At 48.1% G+C, this 26,231-nt stretch overlaps 1 long non-coding RNA gene across 11 annotated transcripts in view; it reads right to left on the bottom strand.

Moving 5' to 3' along the window:
• Positions 1-1,671: 1,671 nt before the first annotated feature.
• Positions 1,672-26,231, bottom strand: part of LOC144785443 (uncharacterized) — a 226,397-nt gene continuing 201,837 nt past the window's right edge. For 7 of the 11 annotated variants that reach the window (XR_013601894.1, XR_013601897.1, XR_013601896.1 and 4 more), the window contains one exon: positions 1,673-2,289. This is a non-coding gene — a long non-coding RNA (uncharacterized LOC144785443). Of the gene's footprint in view, positions 2,290-26,231 lie in introns of all 11 variants that reach the window. The other 4 variants (XR_013601890.1, XR_013601889.1, XR_013601892.1 and 1 more) reach the window with 1 other exon arrangement.

Genomic DNA, 26,231 nt, shown 5'->3' with positions numbered 1-26,231 from the left:
TAACTAGAGGGTTCAGTTTTAGTGATTTTTAGTACACAGTTTGGGGCACTACCATTGTAACCTAAGCCCCACATTTACATTGATTCGGTACAGAGCAGCGCCACAAGTGTTTTTTGCTGAGCTGCCCCAAGCCAAATCGAAAGGCCAGGAATGCTCAGTTTTTACGAGATACAGTGCATTCTTCTCCATTTAGCGAATGCATAATATGGTGTCTAGTGCCAATGCAGGCGCCCTTGCACCATACAGTTTTCACGCATTCCCAGGGTCACCGATCCTTGTAAATCTGAGAATGCATCAAAATCCATGGATGTTGCTTGGGAACACTCACCGCAACGCAAATGGAATGCCTCCTTGACGCTAAGTAAGAAAACACTGCGACTTGCGCTGCTTTGTCTTACTCCACATCTATGAGGCCATGCAAAGCCACATAGAGTGCCTTTGCATCCCTTCATAGATATGATTGAGAGACATGCACCACCGAGCAACAAAAAAAGTGATGCTCTGGCGTCGCAAGCCTCTCATAAATTACCACCTCAGTTTAATATTTTTACTCTTATTTATAAGAGTTTGGACCAATAACAACTTAGGTCTCAACCACAAAATTTTGACGGACTGTTTAAAATTGGATAAGTTTAAAGACATCGCTTGGCTGGCATACATTAAAAAGTGCTCGGCAGAACTTGGACGCCCGGAGATTTTCTCCTCCCCGCTTGATTTAAAAAAAGCAGACCTAGCGTGGGTCAAGGAAAATTTTTACAAACTTAAATCCTTGGAGAGAGAACAACTCCAGTTAACAAAATCCACGGTCAGAGCACATTACATGACAATCACTTGTATTGCCATCCAACCGTATCTTGCCCTAGTCAACATCCCGTTCCACAGATGGCTTCTGGTTAAGTTTAGATTTAACCAGATTTATTTGGTACTCTGTGGCAGACAGGGATGGTTCAAGCTTGAGGATGCACCTGTATGTGAATGTGACAACTTTTCCATACAAGACAATATGCACCTTATGTTATTCTGCCCTTTTTATCATGTTCCTAGACAAAAGTATCTGTTACCCTTGTTGAAGGGGAAAGCGTTGACGCAAGCAAAACCCGCTCTTCTGTTCCTACAAATGCTTGATTCTCCCTTGGTAATGTTCAGTGTGGCAAATTACCTTGTCGCTGCTGTTCGAATCAGGAGGAGGAAAGTATAAGCTGAAGTGTGGGGATTGGGATGAATTTGGTATTTCTTGCTTTTTTGCACATGATGAGTCTTTTTAATCTGACCTTTTTAATGTTTTAAATTGTATTGTATCATATGAAGTTTTTTAAAACATGTACTTGGAATGATTTTTAACTGTTGTAGTATGCTTTTATGATTTTTAACAAAATCGAATAAAGTGGTTTTTGACTTGACTTACTCTTATTTATATATGTCCTGGAGCATAAAAAACGTGTTGGGTATATGGTTGTAAGGCATACAATAAGCAAGTGATGGCTAACTGGATGACCGCATGATTCACTGCTTATATTGTCATTAACATATAACCCCATGTTGGTACCTTCCACTGTAATTCCTGGATACATGTGTGGTACCACAGATGAAACAATGGACACATAATTGTCCATCGAAATACCCCTCCACCCGGCCCTACCGCCCCACCGCTCTTTCATGCACAGGCCGTGGCTGCCCTACTCCCCCAAAGTAGGCAAATTAAGAACAACCCTACTCCCCCAAAGTAGGCAAATAGAGACTTCTGGGTTTTATGTTCACTGCATGTGGCAGTGAAATCCCTATCAAATGCATGTCCCCCAATGGGTGATCTGTCTGTCCTCCACAAGAAAAATTATCACATTGTAATCAACATATTCAGCAAGTAAAATGTGCGTCATTAGAAGGCGGGATGACATTATGGCACTGGGGTCGGGGGCAGTGGACGCACCTAGAAAACAATCATTAACTACAATCTGGTTCTATAATATCCAAACACTTTTAGTCAGCAATGAAGAAACTCATGCACAAAATGACACAGAAGACTTAACGACATGAAACCCTACATATCTGCAATATCAAGATGGCGTACAGATATCACTGCTGCTCTCCAAAGGTCACCTCTTCTCAAGACTTTTCACATTCAATTCAAGAACCCGCAAAACAGTAAGGAGGTACTGATGCTCTTCCACTTAAAGATGCTTTATACTCCTACATCTATCATAAAGCCCAGCTATGCAATAGGAAGCTGTAAAGTGTTGACAGTTGAGGTTCATCCATATTCGTTGGTGGAAGGAGATTGGTTCTGCAAACCTATGAAAGAAACATGGCAAAATATCAGATAACAAACTGCACATATTTTCCACAATGTTGCTGCATAGAACTATGTAACCACTTGCAGTAAAGGAGTCAATAGTGCACATCACTAACTAGATGGCAGACACATAGGGGCATATTTACAAACAAATGTATGAGCGCAGAGGTGCTCCAAATTTGGCAGCACCACGCTCTGACATTTTTAAAATGCAGGGATGCACAGTATTCACAAGAATACAGTAAACCTCTGTGCTTCCCCTAGCGCTGGCGCAAATAAAAGCTGCCTAGCGCCAGCACAGGTACCCTGCCGCCATTTTGCAAGCGTGCCTGTGCTGCAAGGATGATTGTCGATGTGCAGGAAGGGACACCTTGCTGCACATAAACAACCAATAACGGTGATTTGCTCTTTCTATGTGTGTATGCAGCACACATGGAAAGAGCAAAAAATAAGGAGAAATGAATCATTTCTACTTGTATCGCCATTCTAACGCCTGGTATTTCATGGCATTCGTTTTTGGCGCTACCTCAGCCTTGTAAATCTGGGGCAGCATCAAAAAGCAATGGGTGTTGTGGTGGAACGCCCACAGCAACAACCATGCATGCCCCTTTTCCGCAGAGGACTGCGGGGCAAATAGGCATATTTACAAGGCGTCCTCGCCATAGACACCTGTGTGGTCGGCATCCCAACCAATCACAACGCTGACATTGCAGGGTTGTGATTGGCTTTGGGGAGGAGAGGGAGGCTGCCTGCTTCCTGTTCAGCGGACCCGGCCAGGAGCTGAGACAGCACGGGACATGGGAAGGTAAGTTTAATATTATTTTTTTAATGAACTCCTCCGCCTCCCCCGCACGACCCCTCCACCCTCCCCTCCACCCGCGAGTCATGCCGGCTGCGACTACACCACAGCCTCTCCCCACTTGTAGGGTTCATGGCAGTACTAACAGGGGGAATGGGCTGGTAGAAGCTGCCTCCTGATTTACAGTGAAAGCTCATGCTCAAGAATTACATATTATTCTTCAACAAGAACATAAATGCAACTGTACTCAATCAATGCTTCAGACCACATTGCCTGTCCTTCTGACCTATTCACAGGTATGACTTACAGAGAACTGCAGGTCGACTGAATTCCAGGGCACAGCACAGACAGGTCACAAGGTCAAGATAGTGGATAAGGGCTTTTACTACCACATCTGCACAACAATGTGCCAGTAATCTGGGTCCACTAACATCAGCCAACCACAACAGCACATGCTCAAGGCAGTTCTTCTCCTGTTAGATAGCAGTTGCCGTACTCAAGTATCCTAAAACAAAGCCTCTACATAAGTGCTTAATTTGAGCCGGTGGTTTCCAGTGCTCTGCACCAGCACTTAATTGTCAACCCCAGTGCTTGTGACAGTATGCCACAAGGTGCCGCTGTCTGGCTAATTTTGAGAGCCCGGGGATGCAGGTCTAAGTCGGTTCGTACGCGGGGCAGGACCCGTGATGATTGTGTGACTAGACGGCTACCCCTCAAACTGCAACTCCCTGTGATGCTATACCTCTACCAAGACGGGATGGAGAAGAAGGAACAATATCCTCTAAACTAAAGTTAAAGGAGCAGCTATCTGCCCTTGATCACGAAATAGGAGTAGCATGATAGTCATCCACTGCCATAACCAGGGAGGGAACTTCTACATTTATTGCCCTGAAGAAAGCCCAGGACCTGTTTTGAGCCAAATGGTGGGTTGAAACATGTTGGCACTATGGTCATAAGACCGCAAACATCCGAGTGACCTTTACATGCTTGTAATTTTTAATATCCCAGACGATTCCAAGAATAAAGGGATACCAGGAATCATCTGAGGATTTTTATCTTTAGGACCCCCTGGCCATATCTACCAAGAGCTCCCTGAAACACAGTTGAGCCCACCCTGACCTTTGGGATTCAGGGTTGTTAAAATCTAGATTGCGACGTAAACATTATCGGCGCCATCTTGTCCCCTTTTAGCTCAAATGTGCGCGTAAGTAGCAGCCATTTTGAACGCCATGGCCTCTCTGCCCACTGCCGATAGCCAGCGCGTCTCTCTCTCTCCCTCTCTGACCCCGCCAGCATCCCCCGCGCGCTGACAGCCCACGTTCTCACATGCTTGGGCCATAAACCACCCCTTCAGCGCGGCCCTGCCTCGGAGCCACATCCCGTACCCGACTAACACCTCCCTCCGTCCCTTTAATGATCACGCATCCTTTGATGAACCCCCTTCCTCTGTGCCCGATTGTCCCGCCCGATCCCAGGCCATCACCTAGCCCTGCGGATACAGTTTATTGCCCCTTACAGTAGGAAGCTGTCCCTCTTCAAAGAATCTATGACTGATAAAAGCCCCCACCCCATGAGATCCGATCAGCCGCACACATTCCGGGAGCCGGCGGGATATCCAGCTGCGCGATAGTCATCACCTACTGAGATCGGGGTGGGGACTTTTACTGTAAATATGTGTGGGAACGGGTTTGGAGCGGAGATTCCGAGGATGCCTTTCCGTACATCAAAGTATTGACAAGAATGTGTTTCATGTAATAAAGCAATAAACCTGTGTATAAGAGGCCAGGCCTCAAGGATGCGTGTAGAGCACCTCGAGAAGATACCCTGTTGTCTGATTTGACGTGTTCTGCTCCGTCGGAATAAACTCCTGTTTCCTGCCTTCTGTCTCCAGCGCCTGCCTCTTTGTTTGGTAATCTCGAATGGTATGAGAGGCGGCTAACGCCGGGCAAATACTGAAGGGTTCTTGGTCGAATTCGGCCCTACCTTTCTACAATTGGCGCCCCAAACGTGGGGCCCATCAGCGACGCGTGGATCCAGTGGGAGAGGTCCCAACGACAGAGTGAACGACTGCAACGATCGGGAAGAGCTCCTGCCCGATAGACCCTCGTCTGGCAGCCGATCATCCGAATTTCACCGGTTCCGAGCAGACCTCTCTTGAGTGATCTACGGTCCTGACTGGGAACCATCAGGAGTGCCACAGCAATTACGGAGAACAGAGGACGATCAGGCGCTGGAAGCGGAAGACGAGAAACTGTCCATGCGGTCCGGGTAAGGTCGTGTAACACGACGAATTGCGAATTGATTGTTTGATTGTTTGAAAATACTAGTATTACTCATTTGATTGTTTCTGAGAGATTCTCTATTTGCAAACAAGCACAGAGTCGCCATACTCTGTTTAGTCTTTGCAGATAGTGAAGGGTAGGTAACGCAGGCCTTTGCCCCCTTTGTAATCCGTCGTGCCTACTTCCCTCTCCATTTGATTGATTGTTATCCAAGCATTTACTGTTTTGGAATTGGTTCTCTTTGGATCATTCTCTATTTACAAATAAGCACAGAGTCGCAATACTCTGTTTAGTCCTTGTGAATAGTGAAGGATAGGTAACGCAGGCTTTTGCCCCCGTTGTAATACGTCGTGCCTATTTTTATCCCTCATTTGATTGATTGTTTGTCCGAACATTGATCGTTCGGAATTGGTTCTCTTTGGGTTATTCTCTATTTACAAATAAGCACAGAGTCGCAATACTCTGTTTAGTCCTTGTGAATAGTGAAGGATAGGTAGTGCAGACTTTTGCCCCCTTTGTAACCCGTCATGCCTATTTTTGCCCCGTTTGTTGGTAGTTGGTTCAGCCCGGACCGCTTATTAGAGGTGAACCATCCGGCTCCACTGGAGGGCACCCCTAATAAGGACATGTTTACTAAATATGGACTAGTCACCGTGGCTTATAGTAAGCTGTGGCATAAATACACGAGAAAGGATCGGGGAAGTCAGTGGCCACTGATAGGATCCTTTGATAACGACAAAATAAACGCGCTGGAAACAGCCCTTTATAACAATAAGACAACACCCACTATGCTCGATAGCTTCGGCATGTGGCGCAAAGAAACAGAACAGCGAAAGAAGAGAAAAGAGGTCAGGTTAGAAAAGGAATTACGCAAGGCAGCTCACCTGGCCGCTAACAAATTAAAGGAAAAAATAAAAGAAAGAGAGGAAACCAAGCTAAAACAAGATTCCGAATCATCAGGCCAGTGTCCCGTCAGGACACCCTCTACACTTTACCCCGAGCTACCTTCGAAACAGCGAACAAACGATGATTTACTATTAGGTCCCCCGATCATCTACATGCCCCCTCCATACGCCCCTTCCCAACCCTTAGCGCAGCACCCGCAACCCCCACCGACAGGCGAGAGTAGTGCCGGAGCCTCGGTCCCCATGGCCTCTGCGCCGACCGAACCCCTCGTACCCAGCGCAGCACGAGCAGCGACTTCAGATGATCCCGAAGCTGGGAGGAAAGACCCTGCGAGATCGAATAGATTAAGTAAGGATGAACGAGCTGGGATCGATAAGATTGTAAAGACACTGGTGGTGCGAAAGGAAAGTGAGGATTATATAACGGATATGTACCATACATATGCCAATAGCCACAGGCGACACTTTGTCGTACGCCTTTGTTACCATACCCTTAATGCCTACGAAGACCGCTACCAAGGAAAAGGCCCTGAAAACCTAACGACTCTGTATAGAAAAGTTGATGTCGGAGATGGGGACGAGTGTGATGTGACGAACCTCTTCACGCGTACGCTTGAAGTTTTCCGCCACCTCACGGAACAGAAACCAGAGACTAACACCACAACTCCTGCAGTAACTGAGGCCGGAGTAGAAAAAATTGACACGATGATGCCCATAAAGGAGGCCGCTCCCTATTGGGTTCCCCCACGAGGACAGGGAACACACGACGATATTAACCACCAAGATGCGAGAGGGAGGGTAGTTTACAACTGGGTTTACCAACCATGGGATCGGCAAGACATCCTGACTTTCCGAAAGTCCTTGCCTGATCTGCGAAAGAACCCCACAGCCTTCTATACAGAATTAGCCACCGCTCTGGGTTCAACGATTATGACCCTAGCGGATATCGATTTGTTTTTCGGGCTATGTCTGCCAGCTGATGTGTGGAAGCAAATCCGGAAAGTCGACCACCTTGAGCTGTTCGGACATACCTGGATACAACTCGGTAATGTTGACAAACAACGGGAGCCGGGACAGAAACCTTTGAAGGCCATTCTAGACTTACCAGATAAGATTGTGCAGAAATTAAAAACCCTAGTTCCAGAAAGGAAGGTGGACTGGTCGATAGTAACGGCCTGTCGCCAGAAACCCCAGGAAGACGTATCAGAATACTTCTCCCGGTTTGAAACGGTCTTCTCCGATTACAGCGGCCAGGACATGACCACTGCGACCGGACATCGCTTGTCTGTCCAGAACTATGTGAAAGGCCTGATACCAGAAGTCTCGCAGAAACTACAGACTAGCGAGAGTAGTTGGGCGGCCTCCAAGCCCGCAGCTATCCTTCAGATGGCTCAATACTATGAGCGACAAAAGAACGAGAACGATCAAGTGACTGAGAAGAAGAAAAAGGACTTGAAAGAGAGGGTGATGATTGCTTAGTTGCAAGGTGTGACTATAGGAAGGGAACAGTATAGAGGAAACTACCAGTCGAATGCTCCTAGAAATCCACCCCCTAGAGACCGCACACCCGCACCCGGCGCTCCACGAACAGACCTCGATGAGGACCGGTGTGCGTTTTGCAAAAGATTTGGCCACTGGAAGTCTCAATGTCCAGTTCTGCAAGAAGCACTCAGAAATAAAGACACGAGAGACGTAGCGGGCGGGCCGAGAAATAGAGGACAGGGACGAGGGCACACAAGCGACACCAACAATGACAGACCTGGTAGACCGAACACGTTTGACCGTCCCCGACAGAATCAGTGCCAACAGTCTGACTGCGACAATGCCCACGACTTTGCATAGGACTGCCAAGGGCAAGGAAGGGATCCAGTCGAGCTCTATGTTGACCAGCAAGGCCCTTATGTCACCGCTAAGGTCCTAGGTACGAAGTCTCCATTTCTGGTAGATACTGGTGCAACACGTAGTGCGTTGTCTAAACGATTGATTCCCAGGGCACCCTTGTCTGGCTCACATGTGACATCAATAGGTTTTGATGGAACGCCCTCCACTAATCCCTTGTCCACACCGATCTCTTTTAACTTGGACAATAACACCACTGACACGACGTTTTTGCTCTCCTCCAACACCCCCGACGCCATTATGGGACTTGACTTATTGAAACATTTTCGAGCTACTATTAGGTGTTCACAAGACGGAGTTCGAGTCATTCTGTACGACAACCCAACACTGCTCAGATCTTGTCGCACACAATGCATGTTTTCTATCACTGACACTGACTTGTCCTTACTCGACACCCTACCTCTGTACCTATGGGCAAAGACTGACTCGGACGTAAGACGCATGATGATAGACCCTGTACACATAACTGTTCGACAGGACGCAGTACTCCCCAAACTCCCACAGTATCGGATATCGCCCGAAGGCGAGAAGGCGTTGGTAAAAATCATCCAGTCCCTGGTAGATGCAGGAGTGGTAGAAGAAGTAGTTAGCAATGTTTGCAACAGCCCTATCCTACCCATTGTGAAGAAGCAGGGTGAGGGAGATGAAAAAGCGTACCGCTTCATCATCGACCTACGAGAAGTCAACAAAGTGGTTGTACCCCAGTACCCTGTAGTCTCAGACATCACCACCATTCTGACCCTGAAGTAGTGTGGCTCACTGGTTAGAGGTGGCAGACCCGAGAGCAGAGGACGGCCCGGGACCAGGGTTCGATTCCCGGCGCGGCAGGTTTCTGGACCAGGGTCAGCGGACTCGATAATTCTCTCGCCTCGGTGCCCACTCTGATCAGCGTTCACACTCGGCAACTCTGGGCATTAGCTTGCCTCATCTTCACTAACGGCCCCACCAGACCGCCGGGGATGCCTGGTCTCAGCCTGGAGATACCCATTAAGGGACCATCTCTCAGGGAAGCCAGGAAGGGTTTCGCAGCGGTCGAAGCGCCTTGGGACCCTACGGGTAAGTAGTGCGCTATATAAATGCCTATACATTACATTACATTACACATTACACCCTGATTCCTTCCACTGCCACCACCTTCACGGTAATCGACCTCAAGAACGCATTCTTCTCCATCCCCATTCACTCGGACAGCCGCTACCTTTCGGCTTCACTTTAAAATCCCGCTCATACAGATTTTGCAGAGCACCCCAGGGCTACACTGAAAGTCCAAGCATCTACAGCCAGGCCCTCAAGAGACAGCTGGATGCAGTCCAATTGCCGGATGGAGTGGTGTTGATACAGTACGTGGATGATATCCTTTTGGCGGCCGACACCACTCCACTTGCAGTCACAGCCACCATCCAACTCCTGCACTTCCTCGCGGAAAATGGCCACAAGGTCTCCAAGAAGAAGTTGCAATTCTGCCAACCTCAAGTCACTTACCTAGGCCACCTCTTGTCCAAAGACGGGAGAAAGCTCACACCCGATCGAATACAGGCTATCCTAGAGACCACTATCCCTAAAACCCCGAAGCAAGTCCGCTCTTTGGTAGGCCTCACCTCCTTCTGCCGACAATGGTTGCCAAATTTCAGCCTCATTGTGAAACCACTACTTTCCCTACTGGCTAAAGATGTCCCCTTCCCGCTCCCTTGGACCCCTGAATGTCAATCCTCCTTCAAGGAACTACGAGACGCCCTTTGTTCAGCGCCCGTCCTAGGAACCCCTGATTATACAAAGCCCTTCTCTCTCTACACTCACGAAAGGGAGGGATGCGCTTTGTCTGTCCTGACTCAGTCCATTAGCCCCAAACAACGACCATGTGCCTATTTCTCTGCCACTCTTGACCCTGTAGCAAGAGCTTTGCCTGCCTGCCTTCGAGCAGTAGCCGCTGCTGCTGTCTCTATCTGACAAAGTGAGGGAATCGTACTCTCGAATTCCCTCACGGTACTAGTGCCTCATGCTGTTGACACCCTCCTAAACCAGACCAAGACACAACACCTGACCAGCGCGCGACTGACTGGGTACGAACTGACACTGCTCGCACCTCACATCACGCTGAAACGATGCACCACACTGAACCCAGCCACCTTGCTGCCTCTGCCTGAAAACAATCCCGATGTGCCCCCATACATGACTGTGTGACCCTCACGGACGAACAGACTAGGAGTAGAGTTGACCTCCGAGACACTGCCTTCCCAAACCCTGACGGAGAGCTATGGGTAGACGGCTCTTGCATTAAACTCCCCGACGGCACCACCTCAGCTGCCTATGCAGTTACCACAGCCCGAACTGTAGTTGAAACCGCCCGCATCACGCAACGATCCGCCCAGGCGGCAGAACTGATTGCCCTCACACGAGCATGTATCCTAGCAAAGGGGATGACAGCAAACATATACACGGACAGCCAGTATGCCTTGGGGGTGGTTCATCATTTTGGGCTCTTATGGAAGGAGAGGGGATTTCTGACATCTCATGGCACGCCCATCCTGCACGGAGATCTAGTCTCTGCTCTGACTGAAGCGGTTCTCCTCCCCAAACGACTTGCCGAAATCAAATGCAATGCACACAAAAAGGTGACAGACATGCATTTTCCAACCTTACCTGCAGTGGTGGGGAGCCGTGAGGGGAACGGCCAAGTAAACCCTTCACCTTTCCAGCCGTGAGGGAAACGGAAAACGCGACGGAGAAACAGGGACTCTCCTGGCCAAGTCGGGCACAAACAAAACTTCATTTCCCAGCAGCCCCGGGTCCTGGCGCGCTCGTGACGCTCCCGCTGCGCCTGGAGGCGCCTCAAGAGCGCGGAGTACCGAGCGTGCCTGGGGGCATTTTCCAACCTTACCTGCAGTGGTGGGGAGCCGTGAGGGGAACGGCCAAGTAAACCCTTCACCTTTCCAGCCGTGAGGGAAACGGCAAACGCGACGGAGAAACAGGGACTCTCCTGGCCAAGTCGGGCACAAACAAAACTTCATTTCCCAGCAGCCCCGGGTCCTGGCGCGCTCGTGACGCTCCCGCTGCGCCTGGAGGCGCCTCAAGAGCGCGGAACACCTCCCGCCCCGCGGGACGCGCATGGGACAAGCCCGGGCAAAGGGCGGGCCCTCTACGGCCCTCAGAGGCACAAGGAGGCCGGGACGGGCCACCCCACTTGGCATCTACGAAGGAGGAGGTACCGAGTTTTTTCCATTTTCCTTCTTATTAGATTTCACACTTATTGTGGTTGTACCAGCTCTGACTTCCTCCCATCATGTCCATCTGGGAGGAGCTGAATGTCTTGTGTGGTACGAATTACGCCCAACACGTATGTACCCCCCCTATAGTAGGTAGAGACGTTGATGAGGTAAAAGATAATGACACTGAGAATTCTTACAAAATGTGCACTAGCCTCTAATTATCTCCCTCCAACCCACCTATATCATTGCCGATCGAGGCTGTGAGTAGAATACCGGACTCCGCATTACCACTCCAACCGACCTTACTGGCCCAGATCGAGCTACTGTTAATATCTGTACTATCTCCCTTGGTCACAAAAATCAATGAACTGGGAGACAGGTTGACCAGTATCGAAAAAACTATACTAAGGAACTATACTCCTACTGAAAAAACTGTTACACCAATCCACTCCATTCCCCCAGCAATAATGAAAAATTCAAAGCCACGATACGTACGAAAATTCAAATTCTTGATCCCCCCAAGTCTATACCTAACCCGAGAGGCCAGAACATTACGTTTAACTCCATATCAGTACCCCATAAAGCTCCCAGGACCGCATTTGAAAGAAGGAATCGGATTAACTTACCACCAGAAGCCGCTCCTTATGTGGCTGTTCTCTCTGGGGTCCCTGCACCTAGCCAGGGTAAATTTGAAAGTCAACAGGACCTGCTAAACAAAGCCATTGCCTGGCTAAAACAAAACAGACCATTGCCATCTGCCTTAGATGGTGGAATCCTGAGTGTCAGGAGGGTGGGGTGGCTAGGTACGTCGCCCAAAGACATCCCGGGCGACCTGATTTTAATTAAATTCAAGTGTATGAACATCGTCCCCTATCTGCGATCCTCTCAGCCCAAAGAGGGTGATGGCCCCATTTGCATCTGGGACTTGCATGATTTCTATCCTGGCCCCCGACTCCATCCGTCTCTAAGGCAAAGGTCATCGAATGACAATTCTTGGTGAAAGGGGATTCCATGAACCTTGCGCTACTGAACATCTACCCTTTAAATTGATTTTATTTGGTTTTTAATAGTTGGTTCCTTTTTACCTTGTATGACATTTATACATGTATGTAATTTTTCTTGTTGCCTTTATGGTTTTAAACAAAAAACCGAATAAAGCTTATTTTGACTTTGACAGACATCATTGGACAGGGAAATGCACTGGCCGACATCACTGCCCGAACCACAGCCAAGAACAGGACGACGACTCGCATGTACGTGACTAGGTCACAAGCAGAAAAATGGACGGACGCTAGGGAAACTATTAGGGACATCCAAATGGCCAGCTCACCACAAGAATTGACTGAATGGGCACGGGTGGGATTAAAGGATGATGAAGGCTGCTGGCGGACAAAAAACACGAACAAATGGTTGCTACCCAACTCGTACCTGATCCCCATACTGACGATGGCCCATTCCCCTGCACACATAGGATCTGCCCCTATGGCCGAACTTGTCTCCCGAGTTTGGCATAACGATAGAATTACAGACTCAGCCAAACGATTAGTCCAGCAGTGTCTAATCTGCCTGCAACACAACCCTGGGAAAGGAACTGTCGTACCCCGGGGAGGGCTTGGGGTCCCCAACCATCCATTTGAAGTCCTACAGATGGACTATATCCAGTTAGAGAGATGTCAAGGACTGAAGTATGTACTTGTTGTTGTGTGCGCTTTTAGCAAATGGGTGGAAGCCTACCCGACGCGTGACAACACTGCTATTGCCACTGCAAAAGTACTACTGAAAGAGTTCTTCCCTCGCTACGGCCTTTGCCGTATTTTATGGAGTGACAATGGCCCCCATTTTGTAGCCGAGGTTATCCAGCTCATCCTGAAAGGACTGGGGGTACGACAGAAATTCCATGCAGTTTTTCACCCCCAATCTGCTGGACTGGTCGAGCGGCACAATGCCACATTGAAACTAAAACTGGCGAAAATAGTGGCTACCACAGGACTAAAATGGCCAGACGCTCTCCCCCTAGCATTGCTGTCAATGCGTTCCACCCCCACCAAACACCACTTGACCCCTTACGAGGTCGTTTTCGGCCGGCCCATGAGTATCTGGTCCGCACCCAAACCGACATCTATTCACGACGTCCCGGACGTCCTAATGTCTGACTACCTGTATAACCTAACTAAAACACTGTCTGTTATTCATCATCAGGTGCTGCAGACCATCCCCGATGCTTCCAGGGGCCCCGGACATACCATCCAGCCTGGAGATTTCGTCCTGATTCGGAACTTCCAGCGGGAGAAGAGTCAGGAACCCCGCTGGACGGGCCCCTGGCAAGTCTTGATCACCACCCGAACAGCTCTTCGAGTGGAGGGGAAGCGAAATTGGCTGCATGCACATCATTGCAAGAAAATCTCTCCGGCCCTGACGTCGACCGAAGACGTGAGCACCCAGGAAGAGCTCCTGAACAAAGACCGACCATCCCTGAGCTGCTACCCTGAAACAGAGACACTCGAATTGGCGAAATTCCCTGATCCCACTGTGCCATCCAGAGAAGGGTATAACCTGCGACGAAAGGAGGGAGCTTCGGTTAAGTAGACCACTGACTAAGTTATCATTCTCAGAGCGGCGGCCTAACACTACAAAGGCTGCCAGGAGAGAAACCAAACGAAGTCTGTGGTTCTGCCCACTACTGAGCACCTTGAAGATGATGGAAGCGCCCGATACGAAGATGATGGAAGCAACCGGACATCCGAAGACCCGCTACAGGAACCCGAAAACTGACAGTTTGCACAGCTCAAAGACTATTGCTCTTCTTATCACTCTTCTCTTTTGCCTCCTCCTCATGACTACCTTCTGGATCGTGGAAGAGAACGCACCGGCTCATAAGACATTTCTAACGACTGCATAGCCTACCACCATGAAAGAACACTACCTGGTCTCTCTTTCACCTCAAATCCAAGAAAGGCGTAAGGAGTTCTGGAACAACTCCTTCGTACAGTTGCTGCACCAACCCAACCTTGCTGCAAATGCCACGAATTGCTGGATCTGTGGGTTGATACCACATGCCACCGGACATTCCACCCCCTTCATCCCTTCACCTTTCTCTGTTCATGGCTCCTGCCTTGCCTGGCTGATCCTCTTGCAAGAGAGCTACAGAGACAATGCCACTTCCAGCGAAACTATGTCACACTTTTATCATGGAGTCTGGCTGAACAAAACCGGGAGAGCTGCTGATCCTTTTTGCCCTCTATCCTCCAATGCCTCTGTTCACATGGACATCCCCGCTAAAGAAATGGTGGAGATGCAAATATTCAACAATCCAGCCAGACCCACCTTCTCCTACCTCCGGAAACGAACAGCTGCCACCCTGACTGTGGCCCTATCTGTCGTCAATGTCTCGGGCCTCGTATGCATCACAGGCCATGGGACACAAATGGTGGGCCACAGCACTTGCCTCATCACCAGAACTTTGTGCTCAACCGACCCACCCTCTTTTGTCACCTCTCCAAACATGTACTTCGTCTGTGGTACAAAAGCCTACACCTGGCTCCCAAAGGGCTGGGGAGGTACCTGCTACATAGCCTTCATCCTTCCTCCAACCTATGTGGCTCCGGCAAACCATCACCGACAGAGACGAGCAAAGGACATCGAGCAGGCCCACTCCACTGGAGCACAATTCTTGGATGCAATGAAAGGACTTGTTCCACTTTGGGGTCCGATGGCGAACAGTCGTGCCATTCGACATTTATCCCAGGCAGTCGAGACAACGATGAACATTACATCTGGTATCCTCACAAACAATACAGCCGAGCTTCAGGCGGTCCGTCTGGTGGCTCTTCAAAACCGCCTTGTTCTAGATGTGGTTCTGGCGGACCGTGGAGGAGCATGTCATATCATCGGGTCCAGCTGTTGTACCTACATACCAGACAATTCACCCTCCGTTTACAAGGCCATCGAACACCTCCACAGACTCTCCTCAGAAGTTCATCAGGAACAAGAAGGATGGTCGCTCGGGAGTTGGTTCTGGAGTGCTGTAAAGGACTGGGGATGGAGGTTGCTCATGATTGTACTGATACCAATCGTCGTAATATGCGGACTCTGCCTGGGTATTCAATGCTTGCCACCTCTGTGTTCACTATTTGCTAACTGTGTTTGCCCTAAGACTCCGAACTTTGAAGCTGAATGCATGAAAGCTTTGTATGACGTAGAAATCCGTAATATGATGGGGATAGACATAAATTGACAAGCTGGCTAGATATGTTGAAAAGGGAGGACTGTTAAAATCTAGATTGCGACGTAAACATTATCAGCGCCATCTTGTCCCCTTTTAGCTCAAATGTGCGCGTAAGTAGCAGCCATTTTGAACGCCATGGCCTCTCTGCCCACTGCCGATAGCCAGCGCGTCTCTCTCTCTCCCTCTCTGACCCCGCCAGCATCCCCCGCGCGCTGACAGCCCACGTTCTCACATGCTTGGGCCATAAACCATCCCTTCAGCGCGGCCCTGCCTCGGAGCCACATCCCGTACCCGACTAACACCTCCCTCCGTCCCTTTAATGATCACGCATCCTTTGATGAACCCCCTTCCTCTGTGCCCGATTGTCCCGCCCGATCCCAGGCCATCACCTAGCCCTGCGGATACAGTTTATTGCCCCTTACAGTAGGAAGCTGTCCCTCTTCAAAGAATCTATGACTGATAAAAGCCCCCACCCCATGAGATCCGATCAGCCGCACACATTCCGGGAGCCGGCGGGATATCCAGCTGCGCGATAGTCATCACCTACTGAGATCGGGGTGGGGACTTTTACTGTAAATATGTGTGGGAACGGGTTTGGAGCGGAGATTCCGAGGATGCCTTTCCGTACATCAAAGTATTGACAAGAATGTGTTTCATGTAATAAAGCAATAAACCTGTGTATAAGAGGCCAGGCCTCAAGGATGCGTGTAGAGCACCTCGAGAAGATACCCTGTTGACCGATTTGACGTGTTCTGCTCCGTCGGAATAAACTCCTGTTTCCTGCCTTCTGTCTCCAGCGCCTGCCTCTTTGTTTGGTAATCTCGAATGGTATGAGAGGCGGCTAACGCCGGGCAAATACGGAAGGGTTCTTGGTCGAATTCGGCCCTACCTTTCTACAGGGTGACCCGATGATGAAGCATGACCCTACTAGGGTGTGTGAGGGTAATTAAAACAGAAGGAATTCTTTCCTTTCCCACCACCCAGTGGGCAATAATTAGGATGCTTCAGTAATCACCTTCCCATACCTAACCAGGGTTTATTTACCGTATCTTAAACTGTGGGGTACTTATTATGATTCAGAGTTTACTACGGGAGGACGTACCCCCACCAGAGATCTCCTATCTGTCTTTCTGACAGGCGGGAAGTATTCTTCTCTGAGTGTCTTCGGTTTTTTCGTAATTTTAAGATCACCACAACAAGTTAATTATCAATTAAATATACATTAAAAAGGAGTATTGCCTGCAGCCCAAGCCATTCTTTTAGCTTTGGGGGCCTGGAATAGTCTAAATTGTCACACTTATGAGTGTGATGGTTAGTAGTTGTGTTGTTATTATCACAGGCAGCATAGCTGGGGTAATGTGTTGTGCAAGCTGCAGCGGCCTCCTGACGAGAGCCCTGGCACGTATTATTTTACAAATTAAGCACGGCTCTACTTGATTAAGGACAGGCCAGGAGAGCTGCAATTAACTGGCAATGCAGGGACAGGAGGGGTACCTTGTTTGTGTATTAATTGGTCAAGAATCTGAAACAGACTTCCACGTAACGGCCAGAGCTGCCGACTTTGGAGCTGTGGAACCGGGTTCGAGTTTCGGCATCCAGCAGCCTGTAGTTCTGGGAAAAGTCACTTAACCTTGAATGTGTCTTTGTGTAATATAACTGTTTCCTCGTTGTGCTCGCTTTTCTGGCCCCCACCCCCCTGTTCCTCGTTGTGCTCACTTTTCTGCCCCCCACCCTCCTGTTGCCTCATTGTGCTTGCTTTTCTGCCCCCCACCCCCCTGTTGCCTCATTGTGCTCGCTTTTCTGCTCCCCACCCCCTGTTCCTTGTTGTGCTCGCTTTTCTGCCCCCCACCCCCTGTTGCCTTGTTGTGCTCGCTTCTGTGCCCCCACCCCCCTGTTGCCTCGTTGTGCTCGCTTTTCTGCCACCCAACCCCCCTGTTCCTCATTGTGCTCACTTTTCTGCCCCCCCACCCCCCTGTTGCCTCGTTGTGCTCGCTTTTCTGCCCCCCACCCCCCTGTGGTCTCGTTGTGCTCGCTTTTCTGCCCCCACCCCCCTGTTCCTCGTTGTGCTCGCTTTTCTGCCCCCCACCCCCTGTTGCCTCGTTGTGCTCGCTTTTCTGCCCCCCCACCCCCGATCCTCGTTGTGCTCGCTTTTCTGCCCCCCACCCCCATGTTCCTCGTTGTGCTCGCTTTTCTGCCCCCCACCCCCTGTTGCCTCGTTGTGCTCGCTTTCCTGCCCCCACCCCCTGTTCCTCGTTGTGCTCTCTTTTCTGCCCCCAACCCCCTGTTGCCTCGTTGTGCTCACTTTTCTGCCCCCCACCCCCCTGTTCCTCATTGTGCTCGCTTTTCTGCCCCACCACCCCCTGTTGCCTCGTTGTGCTCGCTTTTCTGCCCCCCTGTTCCTCGTTGTGTGTGGCTCTGTGTGTGTGTGTGGCTCTGTGTGTGTGTGTGGCTCTGTGTGTGTGTGTGTGTGTGTGTGTGTGTGTGGCTCTGTGTGTGTGGGGTGCTCTGTGTGTGTGTGTGTGTGGGGCTCTGTGTGTGTGGGGCTCTGTGTGTGTGCGCGTGGGGCTCTGTGTGTGTGTGTGTGGGGCTCTGTGTGTGTGTGGAGCTCTGTGTGTGTGGGGGGGTCTGTGTGTGTGTGGGGGGGCTCTGTGTGTGTGGGGGGGGGGCTCTGTGTGTGTGTGGGGGGGGCTCTGTGTGTGTGTGTGGGGGGGGCTCTGTGTGTGTGTGGGGGGGGCTCTCTGTGTGTGTGTGGGGGGCTCTCTGTGGGTGTGTGGTTGGGTGCAAATGCAATAGGTCTTGCATTTGCGAGAGATTAAGCTATTGACATTGTAAATGACAATGCCATTTATGTATCGTTTTCAAAACCAACACATAAATACAAATTTTGTCATTTACAATGCCAATAGCTCTAACTTTGGCAAAGGCGAGACCGTTGCATTGTAAATGCTTGTTGTCACTGAGATCGCTGGTACAGCAATACTTGAATGAAAATGTACAGTTGTCTCTGGACCAAGAGCCACTGCTCCATTTGTACAGAATAAATGAGCAATGGCTGGCAGTGTGCTGGTTGGCAACCAAACAACTCTCGTGGCCTGCTGCCAGTGTAGCCTCCAAATGTGTCTTCAGGGCAATAAAGGTTAGCAGCAGGGCTAGAAAGACCAACCTGTCGCCTGAAAACATCGACAAACTATCCATATGAATAGGAGTAAGGATTTATTACTCCAGTTGTACACTATTCCAAAAGAAGCTCAGCCCTCACAGGGACTGTAGGAGCTCTCGGATATCGGCGCCCTGAATGCAGTTTTCTTCTTCGCTAAACATTTTTTTGGGTTTTTGCAAACGTCATACTTCATAAAAAGGTGGCTGTGAAACTATTTACATGAAAAACATATTCAGGTCTGCCCCAATAAAGGTATTCGGATGTCTGTGACAATTTACGTACTCTGTGATTCGGAGACGATGTGCAGTGCAAACAAAAACCTTTTCGTGCTGGGGTTTGAAAGACTGCTACTTTCATAGTCCAGTTGTGAAGTGAACATTTTCTCAGAATATTAAGGCCCCGATCTACAAACACGTTACATCAGGTTTGCATTTTGTAATATAGACCAGGTGCAAACTATTGGGTTGATATTTACAACCAAGGCATATCATGATTTGAGTTGAAATGTAACCCAAAGTAAAGCAATGCAGCGCAACGTGCTGACCTGCGTTTCCTTACATCAAGGAAGCACTCCAAGAGAGGTGCATGGGCGTTCCCATACATCCACTCCTGGGGCCTCATTTATGAAAAGTGACGCATCGCTGCGTGAAAACAGCGATGTGTCACTTTTCATTGCACCCTCCTTGCGACATGCTGGATGCGTCATATTTATAATATGACGCATCACGTTGCAAGGAGATACAGGAGATACAGATAGCGCAAAAGTGACGCATTGCTGGAGTGTGTCACAAAAGTGACGCAACTCCAGCAATGTTTCCTTTCACATGGGGGAAGCCCCATGTGAAAGGGCCTGCGTCACTCTTATGCCTGCTGTTAGGCAGGCGTAAGAAATTGACGCATTTGTGTCCTAGAAGTGGCGCAGTGAAATCTCATAGATTTCACTGCGTTATTTATATGACCCTTTCTTGTGTCAATACGCCCCCCCTTGCATACATTATACCTGGCGCAGGTATAATGTGGCGGAGGCGTTTACAAAGTGACGCATCTACTAAGATGCGTCACTTTGTAAATATGGCGCAACAAAGCGCATTTTTTACGCCACTGGTGCGTCACAAAAAGTGACGCACCGGCGGCGTAAAAGTGATGCAGAGCCTCATTAATGAGGCCCCTGGATTTTGATGAACATTCACACCTACAAAGACGTGTAGATATGTTTTTGCACCAAAATCCTGCACGTCCCTGAGGCTAGTATAACAATGAGAAACATTTTCATATCTACTCCTTTCTTCCTCTGCATGTGTGGTTCATTCTTCAGCACACCTACAAAGAGAAAATTGTCTTTCAACAAAGATTTGCATTTAGGGATCCCTTCCTGCACAAATACTATGCTTCCCACAGTACAGACACCCCTGCATTATGGTGCAAGAGTGTCTACGTTAGTGCATGGCTTCACAAAGTGCCCCACTGCAGGGAGAGAGAGAAATAGCACAACATCCTTGCAAATAAGGCACTGTTTTGCTCTCTCTGTTCTGTTTTGTGTCTAGTTCTTCTGTCAAACCAGAGAACATCAGTGACTTAAAGGAATTAATTACTGAGAACTTGGACAGTATGGGACAAGGGCACATCTGAAGGCAAACCGGTAATTAAAAATAATGTATTCAGAGAAATAACCCAATGTATATTTTATAACATGCAATACATACTGCAACCTTACATCAGTGTGTCAATAGGTATTTTGAAGGAAATGGCAGGCAGGCCCTTGAGTTGATGGATGTCTGCTAGTGAATTGGTTCAAATATGTTAATGGCCGAGGAGAATCCATCCTTTTGGAGAGAGTCTGGTACACAATTTCAAAACCCTATTAACATGCAAGTAAGCGAAAATACTATCTATAATTAACCACAATAAATTGACCCATTTACATTCTTGTTTAGGTCATGTTTCTTAAGTTCCCAGAACTCCTTTTTGTGACTGGAAGAAAACACCATCCTACTCAAAGTGTGTTAATGTTTTACATAGCATTCTAAAGAATATGCCGAGATTTTCCAGGAATTAAGAGGAGTATGGAAGCAAAGTACGCACAGGAGGCAAATATGTAATTTGAAATTACTTAGAAATGGTTAACGACTAATGGCTTTTGTGTGATGTGCACTACAGACCGCTATCTTGCGTATGTTCTCAGTGAGTGCTTATGAGGAAGTGGTTATCTGCTTATGGATAAATGTAAGAGTACCCCTCTGCCTAATGAGAGAATGGGTGTGCTCCATGACTAGCTACCACCTCTGTAAGTAGTGGGAAAAAGGAAAATGAATCATTTTTTATAAACAACCCTCACCCACTCTAGAAGTGGCATGCTTCATCATCGGGTTCACCCTGACCCCAGGGTGGGCTCAACCGTATTACAGGGAGCTCTCTGTATGTTGGTGTGTCTGGGGGGAGCTAATCAGAAATTTATTAAACATGGCTTGCTATTTACACCCATATAGATTGAGGCTGCGCCAGCCATCAATCAAACAAATTAAGACACATCTAGATCACCAATGAAAGAGAGGCAATCAGAAAGCTAATGCACTTGGAACACTAGTAGTCTCAACTAACAATGATCAATAAATGACAAACTATCCATTGGAAAGTTTTTTTTAACACCCGAGCCCTCACCCCCATTGACCATTGGTCTGCTACAGAAGCCTCAAGCACACAAGTCATTTTGCTGGCCAAAGAAGGCTTCCTTGGCCCCAAAATCCCAGCAAACCTCTCAAGTAGGGGTTGAATTGGGTCCCTACTTCATTTCATTGGATCCTCCAAATGCATGACAGTCACTACTGCGGACATTATAGGAATTGATTGGGGCTCTAGTAGATGTCTTAGTTTTTTTCATCTCACTGGCCCTTGCAGGTCTGATTCTCATGTGACCTCAACGCAGTATCCATCCCCTTTCACCCTCGGGCTCGTACTGTGCCCTAACCACGTCTTGAAACAATAAAAATGTATCTATCAATCTATTTATCCTCACCCCCATGAGATATTGCAAGATCATCACTATTACAAGCAGAGGCAGGGAATCTATATATTTAACTCCCTTGGATAAAGTCCACTCAATTTAAACTGGAAAGCAATTGTTCTTAGGTGTACCACACATCCTTCTCCCAACGCTCTCATAACTTTCATACTTTTACACTCAACCTTTAGGCTTGACTAAGTCACTTGAATTCCTCTACCCGACTTTCAGGCAGTAAGTCCCTCCTTAATACTCACACAACAATAGATCCCCTTCCAATTGCAGCATCATGACTGACATAGTGATCCTTATTGGTAAGGATCTGTGTATTCTGTCTTTAATCATTAATGGTCTGACCAGCTTTGTTAAAGGAAAAAGGTTCTCAGGTACCTTGCAGCGAAAAATCAAATATTGCCTTACTTCAAGATATTCACCTAGCTTCTCCCGAAATGGCTAAAATAAAGAGAGACTGGATTACAAAACTGATATTTGCTACAGGCCCTGCTTCACACTAAAGAAGGAGTGCTGATACTCAACTACAAACGCCTATCTGCCCTTATTCTGAATTAGTGATCGGATCCATTACTGTGTTTGCTCTAGGATGGCTATTCACAAATTGCGCAGAGAGATCAGCACTATCGATGTTCTACTAACAGACAAACCCGAACTATTTTCAACTTTAAATAGGACGCCAACGGAATTGGATAAACTCAGATGATCCTGGGAGGAGACTGTAAAATGGCACCAAACTACATGATAGACAGATTAGGAAAACCTGATCAATTCCAAACGAGGGCGTGAGGTCTCATTCCGGACTTTATTACTGAATATCCCTTAATAGATCCATGGCATATAATCCTTACCACTGACAGGCAATTCACCTCCCTGTCTTGTGTATATGGCACCAAATTTCAAATAGATGAATTCCTGACTTCTGGCTCATTGCTTTCTAAACTCACCCAATGCTTAGTAATTGATCACGGCATCTCTGATCCTTCTCTATTTATCATTGCCCTTAATCTGGAATTGATGCTGTCTGCCTCTTGAAGTTAGCGAATGTCAACAGTATGGTATAAAGACCTGAAGGAAAAAACAACTACACACTAATCTGAAAGACTATCTTCCACTGAATCACCATTCAGTGTCCTCAGTTCAAGTTCTGTGGGCTGCCAGAAAAGCCTTCATAAGTGGACAGCTAATGAAGGATTCAGCCAAAGCAGAGAGGATTGCCCTGAATTTACAAGCAAATCTGGAATGGGAACTCTCTGACATGTTAAAGACATATAGAGCCAAACCATCTCCAGGGCTATTGACAGCAATAACCAAATCCAAGTAGAACTTAACTTATTCTTGCAGACAGAGGAATGGGCTCCAGCACATATTAAAAGAACACAATACGAACAACAGGAGAATGCCGGTTGTCTGCTTGATTTACGTCTAAAGCAAATGAAGGTTTGAGAATGGTTCCGCTAATCAAAAACTCAGCAGATAGCTGGATCACCTAATAAACTGACATTGCTGCTAATTTCAGAGCCTTTATACCCTCATTGTACATGTCAGAGACACAAGTCACGGAACATCAAGATCATGAAGTGTTCGACAATGTCTCCTTACTGACATTGACTCCAGAAGGAGCGGATGCCTTAGAAGGGGAAATTTCAGTACACGAAATCCAGGATACAAGTAAAGCTTTACCAACCAATAAAGTTCCAGGAGAAGAGAATCTGCTGAAGGAATTTTACAAAATAAAGGCTGCAATCCTGACCTTACTATGTAAAGCCTATACTGAAGCTTCATCTGGCTTTTGGCCACAACATAACAGAGCTATCATTCGTTCCTTAAACTGTACCTATTGTTTCCACAATTGGCACCACTTTGACTCACATAAAAGTCCCTATTAAAAGGTACCCCAGGTACCAAGGGTATTGTGGTTAAAGAGGGTCCCTAAGGGCTGCAGCACAAATTGTGCCACTTATAGGGACTCCGCACCAATTACATACACACTGCCACTGCAGCCTGCGTGTCTTGGTGCAGACCAAAACTGAAGAGTCGACCTGGCGCACATCCCTTTGTGCCATGTCCACAGACACTGAATGAGATATAGGTAAGCAACCCCTCTAGCAGGCCTTAGCCCTAAGGCAGGGTACACTATATCTCCTGTGAGGGCATATCTGCATGAACAGATATGCCCCTGCAATATCCATGTTGATTCCTGGATATTGTAAGTGACCAGGGAAGTACATAGGCTGGACACCTTACGAGTTCCCCAGCTCCATGATGGCTTCACTGAAACCAAACGTCTCGTCATAATAAACCAGCCCTCATTCCAGTGTCAGATTTTTTAAACATTGAACACAGAGAACCCCTTTGAGGGGTCCCCTGAAACTTTCCAACCCTTAGTGTGGTCATAGACTCGCCTAAGCCAGGCTGCTACCACCAGACAGTGTTCTGACCTAATGGGGTGAGTGTCTGCATGCTCAGAGGTTGGGAACAATGCTTTTCCTGTGTGTAGGAGTTCACACATCTCCCTGGTCAGGAAGAGACATCTGTGGCAGGGAGTTTGAAAGGCCTTACCGCCTTTGTAACTTGACCCCAACCTCTCCTGTTAGAAGGAGCAGGCCTCCCTTCCTGTCCTCACCCCTTCTTGGTGGGAGAACAGGCAGGAAAACTCAGCTAGAGTAGGAGATGTTCCCCTCTTTGCCAACTCCAACCCTTAGGTGCTGGAGGCGAGGTGCAGTACACTTTTTAGTGACCACCATGAGAAGGTGGGACTTATCCAATTATGACTAGGTCTATGTCCGCCCCCACAGGAGATGGGCATAATAGAGGGAGTAGACACCCCAGGTAAGGGGCCCAACGGTTACTACCTCTCATTCCCTTATAACACTTCGAAATCTAGTATTTAGGTGGCATCCCCAGACCCTGAATTTCAGTTCCTGATGACCTAAGAAGAGTTGGATACTACAGAGTCATACCGGCAGAGAAGATTACAGAGAACTATTGACTTGAACCCAGCCATACAGGCCTGTGTGCAGCCCTCGACGATCCTTTGCCAAAAGACGGCTTGTCTTTCAGCCCAGCGACCTCCAAAACCTTGGGAGGACTGCCTGCTTTTGATGAGGATCAAGATCTCTTGAGAACAGCGGACCTGTTCAAAAGCAACCATCTTCAAGCAAAGCCTCTGTGTCCTGAGGAACTGCCAACCCCTATTGCTGGTTCCACCTCTGCATTCGGCGCCTCCAGCCTGACTCCAAGTGGCCCACCAGTCCCAATGAGGTTCCGCAGTGCTCCAGACCAGACTCCATTGTGAAATGACCCCTCCTGGACTCCTTGACGTCACCTGCACCTTTGTATGGAGACCCCCTCAACTGCGACCCGCTCTCTTAAGTTATTTCTGACACCAAAAGACACCCTTGCACCTGTCCGCCCTGGGTCTTGGTGAAGAAGACCAAGGGTGTCTCTACTTCCCGAGCACCACAACTTACCACTCAAGCTGTTGGTTTCCTTCGACCCACCTCCTGGCCTGAGCCTGCAGCCCTTTTCCAATTTGGCCTTTCTCAATTGCTTTTCATTGAGCACTCAATGCTGGGTTGGCACCCTGCACCCAGCTGCCTCTGTGCCACTTGTGGTGTGGTGTTAGTGCTGCTTTGGGCCCTGTCCAGTGCTTGCTTCAACGCCCACAGACTAGCTCACCGAGCTACTGGTACTTACCTGTAAACAGCCTCTGTTCAATTACCCCATTCTTTATTGAGTTGTATTGGTCCCCCAAAACCATATTTGCACCCTGCACCCGGCCGCCCCTGTGTCGCTAGTGGTTTACTTTTGGTGCTGAACTGAACCTTGCCCAGTTTTGACCTTAACTCCAGAGGACTGGTCTTGTAAATCGATGTTACCTATCTGTATACTGAATGTTTTCTTCCTTCTATAGGTTAACATTGCAAAGTCTGAAAATCTCCACTTTTATTATTAAAAAGTATTTCTATTGGGAAACGCATTTACCTAAGATGAAATTTTGTGGTTCTGAAAACAAATATTCTTTTTATAAATTGGTCTTGGATTTATTCATTGGGTGTGTGTCTCATTGATTGCCACTGTGTGTAAAGCAAATGCTTAAAACTCCCCTCTGATAAGCCTAACTGCTCACCCACACTACCACAAAAGAGAGCATTAGTATTATCAACTTCAACTTTAGCCTCTGTAAAGCCTCTGGGGATGCCCTGGACTTTCTGCACACTATACTTCTTTTTGGATTAATATATAGAGAGCCAGCTTACTACAAACAGTAATTTTACCTGCTTTGTCCGACTTCGTTCCCGAATCAGTTAAACATTCATACGCGATGGAGTGGGCATTGGCACTTGCTCCTGCATTACACCGCATTTGCGGTGCTAGGCTCTCAAAAACAGTTCTGTCAATTGCCACAGGGGTATAGAATAGCCCTGGGCTGTTTTCAGCCAAGGTAAAAGA

Source organism: Lissotriton helveticus, chromosome 10, assembly GCF_964261635.1.
Source record: "Lissotriton helveticus chromosome 10, aLisHel1.1, whole genome shotgun sequence".
Taxonomy (NCBI): Eukaryota; Metazoa; Chordata; class Amphibia; order Caudata; family Salamandridae; genus Lissotriton; species Lissotriton helveticus.
The sequence above is the reverse complement of the archived record's forward strand: the minus strand, read 5'-3'. Positions and strand labels throughout refer to the sequence as shown.